Here is a 6,093-nt window from a genome sequence, read left to right on the forward strand (position 1 = left end):
CATTTTTATTGTTTTGATAGTACAATTGAATTGCTTTTACTCTCTGTTCCTTTGTTAATCTAATGGCTGTATAAAGTATCTGAAAAAATTAAGATTTAGCAAATTAATTAAAGAAAATAATAAAGAAAATATACATTATAAGATATAAAATTAAAAAGGGCGTTACTTATGCCTCCCCCTATATATATGTGTGTGTGTGTATGTATATTATTATAATTTGCAAGAAGTCACTAAAAGCGAACCCTTTACAATGTTAAGAGTGGGTTTGTCACTGCATAGCCAACCCAAGTTGACCCAGATACCAACACATAAAACTTATCAGTATTCTGATCTGTCCCTTCTCCTTGCCTGGGACAGACATTTGGGTGACACGGTCAAAAAGGGCAAAGATAAGAGGTTGAGTGCCACTCGCTTAAGCAGCTTAAATGAACTAAGCTGCTTAAAACAACCATTCTATGAGGCAGCGTGATCGCGCTGAATTGTCTTTCCACAGGACACTTGGGGAGATGCAAGCAGATGATCAAGAAACCTGGAAGGTGACACATCTTGGCCACGGTCACTATACGGGCCTGACATCGGGAGCCCTACCTCTGGCAGATGCCTTAAAAGGAGCCAAGACAGGAAGATCTTTGCAGTTAGCCAGACACGCGCGAGTGATCGCTATGAAACGCTGAGAGGCGCCCCCCCCACCCCCACGTCACCACCTGAAGCTTCTGATGCAGATCCAGTTCCTTCATCACCATGTGGACGGACTTCCCATGTGAACTAGTGTAGAGTGCCACGAGTGTGATTGCCCTTTATCATTCTTCGCCAGAGACCTGCTCCCCCACGGTAAAGTACAAGTGAAGGCTTTTCAGTCATGACATTTTGCCCTTAGAATTGTTTATTGAGTGTCAGTATATCTCTGTATCCATTGTGCCCTTTTACCCAGTGCTATTTCAAGTGTTTGTGTTCCAGTGTTAAGTGTTCATTCATTTCTCAAGACCTCGCACCCTCAGTGCAGTCTCGATCCATCTGTACATTTTACATTTTCCCTTACTGGCGTGTAATTCTGAAATCTCTCTTGCAGAGGGACCCATTTGCCATGGACTCTTCTTGGGCTGTGCCTTGCGACCATTCAAGTCTTCAGTAGAAAGAACTCCAGGCTTTGCAAGCCTCCATATTATTTACTTTACCATTTCCTTTGATCCTTTAATGTAAATACAATTACTTTAGTTACCCCAGTGTTTACATAACATTCTCTCATGAAGTAGAGTCCTAAGCTCATATGAAACATATCTTTTTTTCTTTTCTTTTTATGATTCCCTGGACAGTAAAGTCAGATTGCCAAGGCCAAGTTTGTAAAATTCCATTGCTGACCTGTTAAAGTGCTCCACAGATCCAGAAAACCAGGGAAAATCATAAAAATGGCAACCTCCCCATAGACCTCATTTTGCGGTTGCAATTCCCCACCCCCCATAGTTGCTTTGTTGTGTTTGTAACTCACTAAATCAGCGATTAGCAAAGCTAAGCTGGGTGTGAGACTATTCCGAACCTGATACCAAGCGCACAGACCAAGAAAGTTCCACGTAAGTAATGTGTTTATCTTAGCATAGAAGATTTTTTTACAAACATGACTGACCCTAGGAAATTAGGGAAATAGGGACGCATGTAACAACTGAGAGAAGAGAACCACCGTGTTAAATTTTGTTAATGCATGCCTTTCATGATAGGTATTTAGGAAACAATGAGTGCTAACCATTTTCTTTTCGAGGAATAATGCGACAAAATTCCTCTATGCAAAAATTTTCACTTCGCATATCGGAATTGCAAATTATTTAGGTGCAGACAAACTCCCACGTGGGACAAGACGAAATCAGTTTGCATTGCTGAAATACTCTCTCTCTCTCTCAGGTTAGCTAAAACTAAGTTCAAGTGTTAGGAAAGCGAAATTTGAACTCTGCTTCCAGGAAAAAAATTACAAGGTTATTTCACCATTGTCCGCCTATCCTGGGAATTTCCCTGCAGTCAGGAAAGCCCAGACAGTCAAAAGGGTTCATTCAACCAGTGTCTAGAAATAACCCACATCAGCCTAGAGTCAGACGACCTTCACCCCACACCTCCCCGTGTGCCTACCCATATCTCCATACATTGCCCGAGTAGTTTGTCCCCGTAACTTTGTCCATACTCGGGCCACTCTCAGCAAAAATTTTTTAAAATTCAAATTCCATGTCCTACGAGATGGAATTTCCAAGTCCTATGGGACGAATCCAATTTCCAAGTCCTACGGGACAAATCCAAATTCCATATCCTACGAGACGGAATTTCCAAGTCCTATGGGACGAATCCAATTTCCAAGTCCTATGGGACAAATCCAAATTCCATGTCCCTCGTGACTTCCATCCACATCCTCCGTGATGTCCTCAAATTCCACGTCCTTTGTGACATCCACCCACGTCCTCCGTGACGTCCTCAATTCCACGTCCTTTGTGACGTTCATCCACGTCCTCCATGACGTCCGCAAATTCCACGTCCTTTGTGACGTCCACCCACGTCCTCTGTGACGTCCTCAAATTCCATGTCCTTTGAGACGTCCACCCACATCCTCTGTGACATCCTCAATTCCACGTCCTTCATGACGTCCATCCACGTCCTTCGTGACGTCCATCCATGTCTTCCGTGACGTCCTCAATTCCACGTCTTTTGTGACGTCCATCCACGTCCTCCATGACGTCCTCAAACCGTGTCCTTTGTGACGTCCATCCACGTCCTTCATGACGTCCATCCATGTCCTTCGTGATGTCCATCCACATCCTCCGTGATGTCCTCAAATTCCACGTCTTTCGTGACATCCATCCATGCCCTCCGTGACGTCCTCAAACCATGTCCTTCATGACGTCCATCCACGTCCTCCGTGAGGTCCTCCCATTCCACGTCCTTGGTGACGTCCATCCATTTCCTCTGTGACGTCCTCAAAGACATCCTCCGTGACGTCCACCAATTCCACGTCCCACGTGATGGAACAAATTCCACTTCCGCTGCAACAAAATTAATTCTAAGTCTTACAAGATGACAAACCTACTATCCCCACAATAACCAGCCGAGGCTGTGCGAGAGATAAAGTATATTTCTTCATTTTAGCCATTCAGGTCACGACCCCAGGTCTTATTAAGATAGAGTAATTCCAATCTGCTGGTTGCCCCCCCCTCCACCAAAGTCGGTTTCTGATCCCATTTATTTCTCAATCCAAATTCCTTTAACTCTAAAGGGCCCTACCAAATAAATTTGTCAAAATGTCGACAGCAAGAGCCCAACACAATGAGGACTTTTAAGTTCTACATGCAGGCAGGAAAAGACCTGGGAATGTCGGGCCAAGAATTACGGGACTGTTTGTTAGGGGAACCTAGATGGTGTTGGCAGAGAGGGAGATAGAAAGAAAAGAAAGGTAGAAAGAAAGAATTGAGCAGGAGAAAAGAGAGGAGATAGAAAGGCAAGAATGGGAGAAAGAGAGAATTGCCCAGGAGAAGAGAAAGGAGGCAGAGAGAATTGCCCAGGAGAAGAGAGAGGAGGCAGAGAGTATTGCCCAGGAGAAGAGAGAGGAAGGATAAAGAATTGCCCAGGAGAAAAGAGAAGAAATAGAGAGGCAAGAGAGGGAGAAAGAGAGAATCGCCCAGGAGAAAAGAGAGGAGAAAGAGAAAGAGGAATGAGAACGACAGCACGCCCATGAACTCCAAGTGCTAGCCCAAAGGAGTGCCTCTCCCCCTGCTCCCACTGTGGGGATGAGCGCCCTCAGCCAGGCCGATTCGTTTATGCCAAAGTGAATTGAGGTGGAGCCTGAAGTATGGCTCGAGCAGGCCGAAAGGGTTCTAGACTGCTGCGCCCTCTCCTCCGCTGAACTTTCCCTTGTTCTTACCAAATTCCTTGAAGGGAAGGTACTGATTGCCTATCACACCCTCCCGGTGGAGGACCAGGGAGACTGGGAGGTCGTACGCCAAGCTGTCATCAAGGCATAAGAGATCACCCCCGAGCGCTGGAGGATACAATGGAGAGGGTAGACAAGAGATGTAGGCCAGACGTGGTCAGATTGGGTGTACTACTCGGAGCGGGTGCTAGCATAATGGCTCGAGTCCGAAGGGGCCACCAGCACAGCCGAGGTACTCGAAAAGTTTAAGCTAGAGCACTTCCTTTGCTACGCCCCTCCTGCTCTGGCCACGCACGTAGTAGAAAAAACCCCTGCGACACTGACAGAGGGTTGCCACATAGCTGATACGTGGGAGACTCACCACCCTCAGGAGGGATCAATGTGGCAGCAGATCTATCCCCTGCCCTTCCTCAGGGGATCTGCTCCCCCTAAGAATGGGTACTCGCAGAAATCCGTTGTGTGCAGGTTCTGTAGGAAAGTCAGGCATTCCACCGAGCAATACCGAAACAAGCAATCAGCGCCTCTTAAACCCTCTCCCAGAAATCCACCAAATAACTCGCCTGCGCCCTCCACAGGGGCAGTGCGAAAAGATTTTAGCTAAAGCTATTGCACAGCATGCAAGGTGTATGGCCTCTCTCCCTCATGGGTGAAATGCCCTAAGAATATTAAATTAAATACTCCCGCCGTCGCCTTGGCCGTCACAAATTCCGAGTCCTTGGGCCCTCCCGCCGAAGTACCCATATATGTGACCCCTCCCCGGGGCAGCTACCCCGCGCGCCGAGTCAAGGCATTAGATGATTCTGGCGCACAAATTTCCCTCATATGAAGGGACAGAGTTCCCTATGGGGCTATCATCAACAGACGAAAACTCGTCACAATCGAGGGAATAAATCAGTTTAAATGATACTCCTTGCAGTTCAATTGAGAGTCACAAGACCTCATCAATCTAAAATTTGCAATCTTGCAGTAGCAAGCTATCTCCCCGGAGGTTATGACATCCTCCTGGGACAGGACTTCCAGTCCCCACCTAAGTCACGACAATCCAGGGGTCCACATTCCCCAACTCATTCCTCAGGCGTGAGTACTCCTCTACCGCCTTTCCCCCAGTCAATACCGGCACCCCTGGGTACCATAAGGACGTGAAGTTCCTACCAGTGCCACCTGAGTATGATATACAGTGGCCCCCTCGATCGATTCCCAATCCCATTCCAGTGCCTGTCCCTGCCTCAGTGCCAGGGCCCCAATCAGATCTCCCTCCAGGAGATGCTAAATCCCATTCCAAATCCCTGCCAATGCCACTTGCATGCACTGAGCAGTGCCAAGCTCTGTCTATCCTGACCGACGAGCACACGAATCCACCGATAGTGCCTGACCCTGCCTTATTGCCGGCGCCAGAGCATGCTCCGATCTCCATTCAAGAGATCCCACTCAGGACCCCCTCTCTTCTCCTGGCCTGACACTGCTACCAGCATCCATAAGAGAGATGGTTCTTCCCAACCACAGAGGAAGTTCACCCCAAGGTGCGGTCTTGCAACCCATGCCTGAGCTGGTTATTGATACCTGTGAGCCTTTCACACCACCCCACCCCCCCACCACCTCCTCTCTGTCTCAGTCCGTCACAGACACAATCACGAGTCAGGATTCTGCCATCTCTCACTTGGCTGATGAACTCCAAGAGCTGCGATGGATCATGGTAGAACTAGTGAAGAAGATCCCTGTGTCAGCTGTCGCAGCACCCGACACAGGTGGCACTCCATGCCGCCCTCCGGCCTCAGGCCCTCTGATTCCCTGGCCAGGGACAACTGTCCAAGTAGGAGAGGTTCACGGCAGAATTACCACGGGTGTGGGAAATTCCAGGGAGTCTACGCAGAGCTCTAGAGCTCTCCTGGCACCTGTGCCACCCCTTCATCTATCGATTTGGCACCTCTAATCCAGAAGAGGATATCAAAGCCCTCCACTATCCTCTTCCTTTCCTCTGGAACTTCTATCCCTTATCCTTTTCTGTTGATCTTTCCTTTAAGCTTTTCTTTATTAACACCACAAGAGGCAATTAAAATATGGGATATCATTCCCCTCTAAATGCATAAATCATTTTTGTTGTAAAGCAGTAAGAGTAACAGAGTGGGAAGTGGCATGCCCTTGCACCCATATTTTGGCACAGGGCATGCGTGCCAGCTCTTCCCAAAGGGGTC

This window comes from Macrobrachium rosenbergii, chromosome 25 (genome assembly GCF_040412425.1).
Source record: "Macrobrachium rosenbergii isolate ZJJX-2024 chromosome 25, ASM4041242v1, whole genome shotgun sequence".
Classification (NCBI taxonomy): domain Eukaryota; kingdom Metazoa; phylum Arthropoda; class Malacostraca; order Decapoda; family Palaemonidae; genus Macrobrachium; species Macrobrachium rosenbergii.